Raw genomic sequence first — 14,091 nt, forward strand, 5'->3', positions numbered from 1 at the left:
GATACTGTAAATGCACTGATGAATAAATGCTAGTCAGGCATTAATAACCTCAAGATCAGATTCAATACACAACGGTCTTACATGATGAATCCCTCAACCACGCAAGAAGTCTCACTCCAGAAGTGACTTATATATGGTTCTCCAATGGTGGAATGAGCCACTGAACCACATCTGGTCATTGGGTCTTCAAGAAATTCCTCAAGATCCACCCAGGAGCACCTCTGCTAGCCTGATAGCACTCTATGTTCCCTTTATGCTCTTAGTGTTACTCTGTGTCTGCTGATTGGAACAGTGGTCGAAATAGGTTTTTCTTTGATTGGGAGATGTGATGTACTGTACCTCTTACTCCAATACTGCATACACTCATACGTGGGCATTCATTGGAAGCTCAGCCTAGCTGCCTAATCGACTCCCGGAACGCCATATATTCGTAATGTGCCATTTACCTCACTTGTACATCGCTTTGGACAAAAGAGTCTGCTACATAAAATTTTAAAATAAATATAATGAATGCACTACCACAACACTCTTTAGCCTGGCTGTCCGTCTGATTTAAAGCAGAATGTAAAACACTATTTCTCACACTTAATGTATGTAAAGGGTCTCTTCTTCCCATGCACTCCATCACTGTGTTTACAAGTTGCTGCTTATCTCGTTGTGCTAAACACGACGATCACAATGGTCAGGAGACCCAGAGTTCATGTTCAGGAGACCAGAACATGTATTCAGTGTTTACTCTGCCTTTCACTCTCTCTTGTAGGTGGAATCACCGAGTGGAGGATGGATTTCAGGCACACAGTCCATTGTGAGATCAGCAGTCAATACTGCCATGCTAACAATGCACAAGATTAACTCAATTAGCTGTCCTATACCTTGTCTGGGGGTACATTTTTTAAATTCTCCTAGTGGTACCTGGTTAACTCAGCATCTATAAAACCTCACTACAACCAGCTTGACCTCATATCTCTGCCTTCTGTTTTGCTTTTTGCTTGGGGCAAACTGGCCTTAAGCTGATAAAGTATCAACTAAACCCAGATACCTGGACTGAAACATTGTCTAGAGATACTAACCACATGGTTGCCCTTTGCACTGATACAGTCATAAGGATCAGTAGTCCGTCAGTCATCAAAGGACCACAGTCACTCTCCCTTATTGGTGTTTTCTATCAGCAACACATTTTTTATATATACTGAGATTAGTAAGAGCTGAAATGTTGACCCTGAAGCAATGAACCTGATAACTGAATTAGTACCTTTGCTGCCAAAGCCACTTGAGGAAGTTCTGTAAGTTCAACAGAACAAGTAGCATAACTGTATAATATGTTACACCTTAGCCAAAGTATGAATGACAACGCAGAGCCCTAGATGTTTTTATACACGCGATGACGGACTGTCATTTAACGTCTCGCAAACACAAAGCAGTCATTTTGCCAGATTTATTCCAAGCCCTATCAGACGCAATCAAAATCCACTCTGAGAAAGATCAAAGGGTATAGGCAGATTAAAAACTGAGTGCAGTGATCATGGCGGACGCTGAGCATTCTGGGAACGCTGTGGCGGTGCTCACCCGTGAAGCTGTAGGCGATGTTGCATGTGAAAGTGAGCGCCACCCGTTGCTTTTCTAGAAATCCAGCTCGCAGACTTACAATCAGAGCTTAGCTCCTCTTATGTAGAGAGGCTGTCAACAAACTTCTCACGGAGGCACCGGAACGTGCCGGAACCCGCAGATTACTGCAAAGATACTGAAGCACATGCAAACGGGAAATTACTTACTGGGTAGTTCCTGTATAATATCCTTTGTGAAGGATAGTGCTAAAATGGGGGGAAAATTGCTATGGAATAGTAACCCGTTTGTACAACGGAAAAGAGCTGTTTCCCAACCCTGCCCTTCGTGAAAAACAGATAAATAAAAAATGAGAAAACCTGACTGTAATCAATCATTTTGTGCAATAAATATTCAACAGGATCTTGATAAAACCCGGTGCTGTCTGGTGACTTTTTCCATTGAGACTGCAGCAAGAAATACAAACAAATATTATGTATGCTATTTATAGGAATCATATTATATATACAACTTATAATATAATGGTGATATAGATGCAGTGCTTCATATAGTAATAACCATAGCCCTTGTTTGGCCATGCTGTAACTCTTGGATACATTGAGTTATCCATTTACATAACATTCTCAAACATGGGGTGCAATATTTAACATTTACGTCCTAAGAGAAGCGCTGTTTCCAAGTGTCTAGCTATCTCACCGACGAGCCTTGAATATTATTGATCTTGCGATTATAGAATTATTATTCCTGTAGCTGGAGATAAAATTCATGATTGCGATGGAAATGATGCACTGGTGTCTAGCAGGAAAGGTATACAGATTGCACTGGATAAACCCCGTTTCATCAGTGAGATGTACGCATCCTTTTCCGTGAATGTTTTTCATTTAACATGGAGGTTCCATTTTGAAGTTATGTTCCCAAACAGCCTGGCCTGACGATATCTGAAGCCCCCTCACCAATCTCTTCTGCTAGCCAGGGGTGGGGTTTTATGTTTCTCAGGTACAACTAAAAAAAATCACTTTGGGGGCCCTTGTCCCCCTCCCAGATGTTTCAAAGGTGCTACACATTGCCACTGCTGCTTACAGTTCTGAAGCTGGTATAACATGAAGCTGGTTTGTAGTCCGTTGTGATTTTTGCAGAGGATTGTCTGATGGACATAGAGAGAGTTTGTTGGTTCACGTTCTTGCTATTCAGATGCCTTCATATGTAAAGGCGCCTTTGAGTGCGATCCATCGACACCCTGGAATGCCCCTCACGGCAGCCATCAGCCACACAAAGCCTCCATCTCCTCCTCTGATACTGGAAGACCTATTAAGAGTGACAGCAAACCAGAGGAAGCAGGTGGAGGAGGCCCTGAGCAGGACGCAAAATTCCACAAGGACCTCTTACACGCTCACACACATTTATTCCATCCTCAGACACAGGGGGCGATCAAGAGCCATCGATTGTACCAACGAGAACCACATTGCTTATGATTTCACCCGTACAGCCAAACAGGTAGCTGGACCTTTTATAAGCCTATGAATTAAGAACAGTGATTTAAATGCCTTTCTAATTGAAACTCTTGTTAATTAATTATCTTAGTAACTGGATAATATCCAAATAAGGAAATCGTGTATATTTTGATCGATGTTTCTCTGGATATAGACAAAGCTGTCTCGTAGGTTAACCTTATCCTGGCAGAGAGTAAAAGTAACTGTGGGTATGATATACTTGTTTATTGCTTGTTTTTAACTGTGCGGCAATAAATCTTTGGCAGATCACAACAGGGATGCCGGTGGAGAATATCAAAGGTAGAGAGAAAGTGGCTTGACAACGCATTTCCAAAAGGTTGGGTTTGTTCAGTCCCTCAGAGTTAGGTTCCTAATTCGGTCTGGTGTTATGTAATACCATTGGGTATCAGGCATGATACAGAACATTTACTGATGCACCTACTGGTCACCTCACACAGAGCCCCACCCAAGTACGATCCACTATCCTCAAAATGTGACTCAACACATGTATTGTTTTGGTCTATCTACAGTATCCATTCATTTCTATGGGAAATACCCTAATCCCAATCACGACAGCCTTAACCTCTACCCATCCCTAACCTTAACCATAAGTAACCAACCCAAACAGAAGACTTTTGGCATTTTTACTTTTTTGATTGCATACACAGATTTTTGTAAAACTGAGGTTATCCAAATGGGGACCTCAAAAGATGTCCCCAAAAGTAGGGAAATTTTAGTTTTTACTACACTTTGGGGACAATTTGGTCCTCAAATGTGATCTATGCAAACACACACACACACACACCTCACTCCTCCAATCACACACCAGGGACAATGAAGACCCACTGATTTATTTCTATCAGCTTTTGAACTGAGAACAGATAAAAACTTGTATTATTAACAGAACAATGGGTGAAAAGACCGACTTCACTTTACACAGGAATTGCACTGGGTGAACTGCATGAATGGGGGGGGGGGGGGGGGGGGGCAGTTTAATCTCCGCACCCACTGACCTCAGCAGAATTTTCCCCAGCAATGTGAAGCAGCAGGATTTACTACCACTTAAATCGCACATTTGCATGGGGCCCCCTGTTGGCCACAAACATTCACTACACTAAATAATAATTAAATGCCTTGTTCTGCTAACCAGCTAGCTTGTTCCGATCTTCTGATGCCACTCACTGGCTATTTCATTCATTTGTGAAACATCTTCTTCAGTGGGACCCCAGGCGGCATCATTAACCGCAAGGTAAAGGTTCAGCTGCAGAAACCCAAGGCCTCCTCCGGCCGCCCCGCTCCCCCCACCCCCCGCCCTCTGTCTGTGACTCACTGTGCCCGGGCAGCTTAGACCGAGACATTCACACTGTTGCGCAAGTGAAATTTTGTACTGCCCTAAAACATAGGTGCAAAGAACTCTCATCCTGAAAAAAAATATTACGACATCTCCGTGTGAGAAATGTGAAAGACGACAGCTGCGAGACACCCGGCTTCACGGCCGTAAGGGTGACGTCCTTCTGAATCACAGGAACCATGAGGGCCGGCTCAGCAAAGGTACGCCGCAAGAGCGCCCCCCGGTGGCCAGTAAAGCAGGTGGCACCACGAGTAGGAGCCCAGAGACGGGTCAGTGGAGCCCCTCGAAGTTCCCTGTTGTACGCTACAGGACTGTGGATTCATTCCAGAAGTGTCTCATAGGCAGGGTGCTGCCTTACTGTGCTCTGTACGCCCGGCCATTATGCAGATCAGCCAGAGGACAGGGTATGAGGGTAACAGGAGCAGAACATCAGACAGCATGAAGGTGCAGTTACACTAGCGTGGAAAAATAGCCAGTGCCTTCACAAAGTCAAGGGAGAATGGGCACGACCAGATAATACAGTACACTGCAGTAGTTTGGGTATACCGTGGTGTTTGATTTCAGCTAAAGAGTATTGTTGCTTTTGAAAATATTATATGGCAATAAAACGAGAAGCATGCTAACTAGCTATGGGTTAAAGCAGGGATTGATATAACTGCTACACATTAGTGATATAAGGGTTAGATGTGCTTGTTGCACAGATGCATTCTTCACCCACAGTTTTTCGTTATTAAAAAACTCTCGTCATACCAATGCAAATGTGCATGAAATAAGTGTCCTTCTCCATTGCACTTCTGTGAAGCCGAGGGTTGAGCCCCGCCCATGCCACACGGGATTGGTTTAGTGATGTTTTTTCGCGGGTCAAAGTTCATGTACATGAGCGAAAACTCCCTGTGAATATTCAGCTTGGCACGTCGAGTGAGAGGCGAATATTTTTTCGCGCTATTGTGACCACGCCTTTAGTGGCCTTCAGAAGAGATAAGTAAGTGAACCCCCCCCCCCCCACACACACACACACACACACGAACACACACACACACACACACACACACATTTACATACCAGCTGAAAAATTAAACCAGGAGAAAACTCACATCCCGCTGGGAGAAGCAAGATGTGTACAGTAATGGACTCAGGACGAGATGTGTACAGTAATGGAGCCATCCTGCTGTCTGTGGAGTCCTTCAACAGCAAGAATCAGCCCTTAACTAACAGCACCGCAGTACGGATCAGGGCATGCTGTGCTTTTATGGCCGCGTAGTCCACTGTATATTGCATAACCGATGGGGGATCATTTCATGAACATTAACAGCAGTGACGTTTAAATAACACTTCACACTCGCTTGGCCAATACCAGTCTCAGCTAAGCCACCAGGATCCAGTGAAACTAAAAGCATTTTCATCGTACACTGATCACAGTCAGTGGATCACAGGGAACTGAGATTTTAGAGCGACTTCACAGAGAAATTAGACATCAAAGTGACGGAAGGGAAAGCAGTGGCAAAGCTGCCCAGTTAAACTCTTACATTCCACTTTCTTGGTAAACTTCACTTTCTCCCAGATATTCACATATTTGGTGGAAGGTTCAGCTCCACAAACAGAGTTCAGTGCTTCGGGTGGCAGGCAAAGTCGATCCTGAGGCATCTCCAGCCTTTCAGCACCCAGGGAAGACCTGCTCCAAGCGTCCTGAAAGCCCTTCCCAAAAAAAAAGCAAAGAGCTGGGTCATCATTCAGCTCACAGAGAGACGTACCAGACGGGACTCACTGTGCGGGTCCCACAGAGACGGCAGATCTGACACCAGTCCCACAGGCAGAATCAGTTCTCTGCTCCGCTTCAAACTTGCCAGAACGGAGGCAGTATGCTAAAGTTAGCTTAGCGTGATTCATCTCTCTCAGTCATGCCTGAAATGTAACAGAGCATTAAACAGGGGCTGACCCTACACAAACCCTAACCCTGACTCTAAGCAAGGCAAGGCAAGTATATTGGGTATGATGGGTGCCCACGAGGTGACACTGGTGAAAGTGGGACCAGGTTCTTTAACTTTCCAAAAGAGTCAGAGACTGTGGGTCGCTGGATCCTGGGTCTAGCACCCGTATCGTTGGTCGTGGTACCGCAACACTGTTGGTGCGGCAAAGGAGGTCAATCACATCCTCGCAGGCATACGCTGGAAGCTCCTACAGAACAGCACCTGGTGAGCTAGCTGAGGGTATCGGGTATTCTGTGGTATTGGGGCTGTCCTCCTGGCATTGCAGGCAATCTTCGTTTCCATTTGGGAGACAGCATCATCCCAACTGCCTGGAAAATGGGACTTGTAGTCCCTATCTGGAAAGGGAAGGATGATCGCCTGGATTGCGACAACTACAGGGGTATAACACTGCTCTCAGTGCTGGAGAAGGTCTTTGCTAGGGTCGTCCTCGACAGCATCTGTGATCACTTGCTCGCCTACCTGTGACCGCAGGAGTCTGGTTTTACGCCTAAGAAGTCTGCTATCGACCGCATCCCGGTACTGAGGGTTCCCATCGAGCGCAAGTGCAGATATCGGCATTTCTTTGTAGCCTTTGTCAATTTTCATAAGGCATTCGATTAGTTTGATCAAGCTGCCCTGTGGCACATCCTGAGACTTCGTGGGATGAAGGCCAAGTCTTTAGAATGCCGGCTTCTCCCTATTTTGCTGTATGGCTGTGAAACAGGGACTCCTTTGGTATTATGTATCTTTGGAGAGTCCTTGGGTATTGTTGGTTTGGCTTTGTGTTGAATGAGCGGTAGCTCAGGGAGTCCTGAATGAGGCACATTATCTGCATTGCGAGGGAGCGTCAGTTACGGCACTACAGCAATATGGCGCGATTCCCTGAGAGTGATTCGGCTCGCAGGATCCTCACTGCTGAGGACCAAAGTGGCTGGACCAGGCCAAGGGAGCAGATAGACATCCATTTCCGGAGGGTGAGACTGGATTGCATGTCAGCATGGGAGGGAGGTTCCCAACCGGGATCCTGAGGTGTTTTGTCATATGGTGGGTGCAGCAACCAGTGCATGTTCCCCAACCTGACCTGTGGATACCTGAGTGGACAGTGCCTCTCACTAGCAGTCAACTCCTGAAAGCCTCAAACAGACCTAATATTTGTACAGATTATATGATTTATTAATAAATTATTTGCAGAAATTCATATTTGTGTAAAGAGAAATTCATTTGGCTTTCGATACTTTTTTTTATTAGTCGCCAATCTTCTTTTCCAGTTACCTTTCGCACTGGCGATGCCGTGTTGACTGTTACAGGAAAACGTGTGAATTTTGCATCAGAATTTTAAACAGATTAAGTGGAAAGTTATTTGTCTCATGCTGTGCTGAAACTTTCTTCCAGCCTGGCGGTTTCCTGCCGGTAAATAATTTTAACTGTGAGGCTCGAAAGGGAGCCACACCCAGGCTGTTCTCAGAAGAACACCAACGTTTAACCTCATTTTTATTTCTTGATTTGACTTTTATTTTTTCAGCTCGGATTTTGGCAGCAGGTTCACACTGACCTTGGGCTGTATATGGTTATAAATACTAATCAAGTAACTTCACAGTAACTTTTTGACTCTATAAGGAACAATAATACTGATACTTTATGGATCCTGTATGGGGAAATTCGTTTTTTTTTGCGTATCTTGCTGTCCATGATGCTCCTGGGAGCTTTGCTCACACAAATATGTTCTGACTCATTCAGTCATTTTTTGTTCTACCCTAAGAACAAACAGAGAATGCATCCCCTATTCCCCTCACCCCACAGCAGCACGACTTCCTGACGTCGTCGCTAGGGCACCTGGTAAAACGGGATGGGGGAGGCTGACCAAAAAAAGGAGATCTCTGTCATTAGGTTCCTGTGAATAAAAACAAACTCCAATTGTACTATCTGACGAGTTTGATTATCTGTAGCGGCTCCATTATCTTGGCATCTCAATTACATGTCCTTAGTGGGCTGGTGCTCTGAGCATCCAGTGGGGGCACTGGTAGGGGGTGGGGTGGGGGGGGTTGCGGGGTGAGAACCCATCATAGAGAATGGGGCCCCTGCACTCAGGGCCACCCCATTTTCATGCAAATTGATTCCATCCCTTGGCCCCTTTGCACGTGAAGCCCATGAATGTGACGAGTGTCACGGAGAAGGTCTCTGCGGGAGCTTGTGACGCATCCCCTTTGCACCCCCTCCTATCTGCTATTAGGAAACACGAAGTAAATAAAAAAAGAAAGAAAAAATTTAATTCAATAAGCACCTGGTGGGGAGGTGGCGCTTGTCCCAATAATTAAAGTGGCCAAACTCCAAAATGCGAGAGCCGTCGCTGTTGTTGCCAGTTCTTGTGCTCTAGTTGATCTCATGAATATTCTGTGGGAATCCCTGCCCGGCTCCCGCCTTGGATTCCCGTTCCGGAATCACAGAGGCCTCCCGCGCCGTGATCGATGGCTCGCGACTAGGCTTGGCGGCGCTATCGGCCCCGCGAAGCGTTTGGCAAATCCACACATACTCTGACGCCGCCTTTATGTACTCAGCCATCCACAGCGCTTGGCGCTGCTCCCTGCCCCCGCCCCCAGGCCCACGTCCAACTGTGGGTGAGGGTCGAGGGGGGTGGGGGGTGGGGGGGGTCATTTCTGGAGATTGCTCACCGGCACGGCTAATTATCTCTATCCAAGCATTCCGAGGAGGAGCGAGTGTGCTGACCACAGTGGTCCACCCAGAAACACATAGAATCATAAACACATAGAATCATAAACACACAGACAAAAACATACAGACAGAAAAGCGCACAGAACCACACAGACACAAGTACAGAGAATCTCAAAGAATTACTAACAGAAACACACAGGCAATCACACAGACATGCACACAGAGCAGCCCTTTTAATTGCACTAGTGTCTCTGCTGGAATGCAGGCGTGCATCCGGTTACGGGCAGTTCGACTCGATTGTGCACCGCATTGCTGCAGACGGTCGTAAACCCAGAGGTACGGTCAGGTGGGTGGGGGCGCCCACAGAGCAGCCGGATACTGATTACACCGTAAATCCTCATTGTGAGCGCAGTCAGCTTTAAGATGCCAGTCTGAACATCCCCAGTACTCTCCCATGATCTTCCGGCACCGTCAGATTCACGGGAAACGCGCGATAACATTTGGTGGCACTAGCAGGGTGAGATAAGTGTCCCATATAAACATGCTTTTGGGAAGGAGGAGCTGCAGCTTTTGGAAAGATTTGCCATTAAAATTGTATCTCTTCTGCTTAAAATGCTGATTTAAACCAACATCAGTCATGCGTTAGTCTGTATGTAGAATAGAACATATTCCAATACCTCTGACTCTCCCCTGACTAGTACAGTCCGTGTTCATCCATTCATCCATCCATCCATCCATCCACCCTACCCAGTTGTCCTATTCAGGGTCACAAAGGTTACGGAGCCTATGGCCACAAGGTAGGGCACACTCACATACCATTCACTCACACACGCACACCTACTATACAGGTAGTTTGGAAGTGTCTATTCACCATAGCATGTTTTGGGACTGTGGGGGGAAACCAGAGTACCAGGAGGAAACCTCAGGATAATATGGGGCGAAGATGCAAAATCCACACACAGACACCTGAACCATCACAGTTTGTGTGAGCACCGGTTACTACTCACACATTTAGAAGATGCTTTCATGCAATGGGATGACTGAGAAAGGAGGGTCAGCAGACACTGGAGCAATTGGGGGTTAGCAGTGACATCACTCTGCGGACCCTGGGATCTGAACTGACAACATTCCGGTTCCAGAGCATCCGAACGCGCAGAGCCAGACAACGCCCCGCCCAGTGCTTCTCCTGTTAAAAAGTTTGAGTTGTGATTCCTCTTGCCATCCATATCAGAGCCCAATGCCTCTCTCTCTCACCTGTCTGTTCTGTTCTTCAGAGGCAGTTTTCTCTTAAGACTCTCAATAATATATGACAAATTAGCCCCAGCCTCTCCTATGTGGCTCTCTGCTCCCGTCCCGCACATTTTTAAGGCTTCGGCAGCCTGAGATTCCCAGGGACCCATCTGTGTTTATTTTAAGTACTGTATGAGCCATTTGTTTACAAGTCAGGCAACACTGCAGACCTGACATCAGCACCAGTGAGACACTGTCAGGTGTTCTATCTGCGCCTCTTCTGTGCAACAATTACTTCTACCCTTTAAATAGAAACCCTTTTTAAATGCATTTCTCTAAAAGTCACAAACATGGGGGAGCTGTAGGGAGCCCCTGCTGAAGATCAAACCACGGCTTTTTTGGTTCAGTCCTCATGGAAAACAGCGATCTCCCACATGAAGGCAAACATGAACCCGCATTTGATTCAAACCTGCACCCGCATGGTCAGCATGTATGTTCTTAAAACTGCATTACTGTATAGATGGATCAAATGTATGTTATATTTTCAGGCTAGATATGTTCTGGGAGTTAGACTCCGTCTGGGGAGCACAAGCATTGTAGTTTGCCATAAACCCCCAAGATCCTCAGCCCGTTTAGCTCCTTCCCTGCCGAAACCTCTGTCTTTTGTGCTTGCTGCGTGTCTTCCATCTTTCCTCCACCCCGTCATACAGACATCGGAAAGGACCCTAATTGGCAAATTAAAATCGCCTTCCCAGCCCCCCCACCCAGAATCAAATGTTTCTCTGCACCTGCCGACCAGAAACAGGTCTGAGTGCAGCAGAGCTGACAGCTACAAACTTTGGGATGACTCACAAGCCAACTATGCTGAAACTTCCCCTACTTTCTAAAATGATGTATATTTTTTGATTAACCATCACACACCTGCCTCCATCCATCCATCCATCCATCCATCCACCGATCTTCCATAAAGGCTCAACAAGTACCTGGCTCCTATTCCAGGATGCACAGGTTATGAATTAGAGCATACAGTCACACACAGACAAACAATACGAACAATGTTGCACCTACCTGCATATTTTGAGCTGTGATACGAAAACCAGAGTGGAAACCCAGCAAACACACACACACACACACACACACACACACACACACACACACACACGATTGTATTTATATCTGGGGACCGCCCATTCATTCCTAAAGGCATAAGCCTTATCCTAACTATGGTACCGTTTCCCAACCTGATCCTTAACAAAATAAAAGACATTTGGCTAATTTAGCTTTTTAAATGGCAGTAACAGATTTTTATAATAATGAGTATTCCCTTGTTGGGACCAACAAAATGTCCCCACAAGGTAAATAGTGTCAGGTTCCTGGTCCCCACAATGTAGTATATACAAGCACGTATATAAACACACAGCCAGGATTCATACCCAAAACCCTTTACTTTCTGTCCTAAAGCAAGTATTACTTACTTTAAATACTATTTTTAAATACTGTGTAATTGTGTTGGGTTGCAGCACTTAAACCCTCCCATATCGTTCAGCTCATTATCTGCCTGCAGTCAGAGTTATAATGAGCAATGGCAGAGTACTGTGATCATTTGTATATAATGGAACATCAAGGACACTCGTACATGTTCAATGAATTGATCTGATTAAACAGTACGAATGGTGTCGCTTTGCGCCATAAATAATCAACGTCACATCCGCCACAGTGAGACCCGTCAGGCTCGTCAATTAATCTGCCCAGTTGTATTAAAATATCCACGGAAAGGGAAAAGTCGTGGCGTCAGGAGTCGATTTCCGCCTTCCCCGGGAGACTCTGTGCGTGTTCTGTACATGTGACGCGTGTTTTGCATACAGGAGCTACGCCTACGCAGTATGTGCATATGAGGTCTGAGTGTCATACACAGATCGGGCAGCCATGATTACTGTATCTCGTGAGAATTAAGTGTCTGTGCTGAATCACTCTCCTCCCATTCATGCTAAAATTATGTGGTCTCCTCTTTCTAGTCAGATACAATTCTAGGATTTTTTTAGGTGGGGGGAGGGATACAGGGGTCATAATTCGTACAGAGGGACCAAGCTTATCATTAGCCAGTGATATGTTTTGAATGGGTGAGTGACAGGGGAGGAGGAACTCCAAGTCCAATCAGCATTCAGTGGCCCTTCGGTCCCACCCCTGTACACGCTGCTGTTTCTAGCTGTGTTGTATTTTATTGTTTTCCTCCGTGCTGCCCCTGTCCCCACCCACCTGAACAGGGCAAACCCCGTCCCACAGTAACCCTGTTTGTCTGAACTCCATGCCAGTGTGACATGGGTTCGATTCACTGTCCCACTCAGAGCTTTCTTCAAATCAAGCTTGATCTGACCCTGACAGGCCTGCACCTGTATATTAAGTCCTGAAATAGTGGCACAATGATCCATTTCATTTCCATACAGCGATCCAGCGGGGGGGGGGGGGGTTGACCCGGGCCAATAAAACAGCAAAGTCCATTGAGGTTATAATTTCACTGTCTGTGAGTGACATTTATCTCCAAGTGGCAATGCAACCTGGAAGCTGGCGTGTCGCTCCTGATTGCCCTTCACAATAAGAATTTCATCAGAGGGGCAAATGGCTTGACCTTTCACCCCAGGAAGTACTACATGGAGTACCGTATGCATGTGACTGCAGCCTGATTCTGTGGCCGCCCCCACCCCCTCAAATGTCCCGACAATAAACCTTCAAATGAGGCGAGATTTTGTAACACACCCCTGCATTTCACATTTACATTTATGAAACGTCTATCTGTAAATTTATTTGTGCAGAACTGCCTAACCCCCCCCCTCCAACCCACAAGGCAAAGCATCTTCCAGGCCCTTCGGGATGATACATGCGGTGGAATCAAGGGTACTTACTGCCGGAATATTCTGCTCCTTTAATGACGCCCTTGTGATCAATAGCTTTGACGTTCAGGCTGCTCTGCGTGGAATCTGGATTTTAAGGTAAATAACAGCATGAGTACGACAGGAGCTGCAGAGTGAGTTGCTTCAAAACCCTCTGTAGAGAGTACCCCCCCCACCCCACTCCAATTCTCTGAGGAGGTGGGCTTCCCCACACTGCTGTTATTTCGGGATGATCCGCACCTCAGTTGTTTGTGACAGCAGTCGTGTGGTATCCCTGCCTGTTTGTGACACCATGGCCCGGTTCTGCTGGGGGAAAGAACACAAACAGAGCGACTAAACACAAGTGTTCTTTAACAGAAGCGATTAAAGGATAAACTTCATTCCAGTCCGTTAGAATGACAGCGACTGCCGTTATATGCATATCAGAGAGGTCCCTTCCATTAACGGGTTATTATAGCATTAAGCAGGGGAAGGAATGACTCAGTGCATCGCCGTGACGACGCAGGAGCCAGTCAGGGCGTGGTGTGACTTCGATTCCAGCGCCGGTTGCAGACGAATCTGGGTAATTGCACGCCGGCTGGAGGCAGAAGTCTCATTACTTGTTCCCTGGTGGACATTTCTCAGGGCGCGAGGCAAGCCCGTACTGGGACACCGGTCATTACTCAGTGCAACAAGCTGGTCGGCTCACATACATTTAGCAAATTACCACGGTAATTCCGAATTATAACTCCTACCCCATCCGAATGCACTCGACGTACTCGTCACACTCTCCTTATGTTAAACGCCGTTAATATCCCAACGGGTTCTCAGCCAAACGCTAGTAGACGGCATTTTGCATGCCAGTTTTGCTTCCTTTTCATGTCACAAATTGGTATAATGACATGCAAATTGCAGAGAGTGTCTGTTTTGACTGCAGTCCCACTTAGAAGCCT

The 14,091-nt window shown here is 46.2% G+C and overlaps 1 long non-coding RNA gene across 2 annotated transcripts in view; it reads right to left on the reverse strand.

Annotated features, from left to right (window-relative positions):
* Window positions 1-14,091, reverse strand: part of LOC125706300 (uncharacterized) — a 101,896-nt gene that overhangs the window by 12,748 nt on the left and 75,057 nt on the right. The window contains exons 2-3 of one of the 2 annotated variants that reach the window (XR_007381970.1): window positions 13,400-13,465; window positions 13,172-13,246 (exon numbers count right to left, since the gene is read on the reverse strand). This is a non-coding gene — a long non-coding RNA (uncharacterized LOC125706300). The remainder of the gene's footprint in view (window positions 1-13,171; window positions 13,247-13,399; window positions 13,466-14,091) is intronic. The other variant, XR_007381971.1, reaches the window with a different exon arrangement.

This window comes from Brienomyrus brachyistius, chromosome 13 (genome assembly GCF_023856365.1).
Source record: "Brienomyrus brachyistius isolate T26 chromosome 13, BBRACH_0.4, whole genome shotgun sequence".
In the NCBI taxonomy this organism is placed as follows: Eukaryota; Metazoa; Chordata; class Actinopteri; order Osteoglossiformes; family Mormyridae; genus Brienomyrus; species Brienomyrus brachyistius.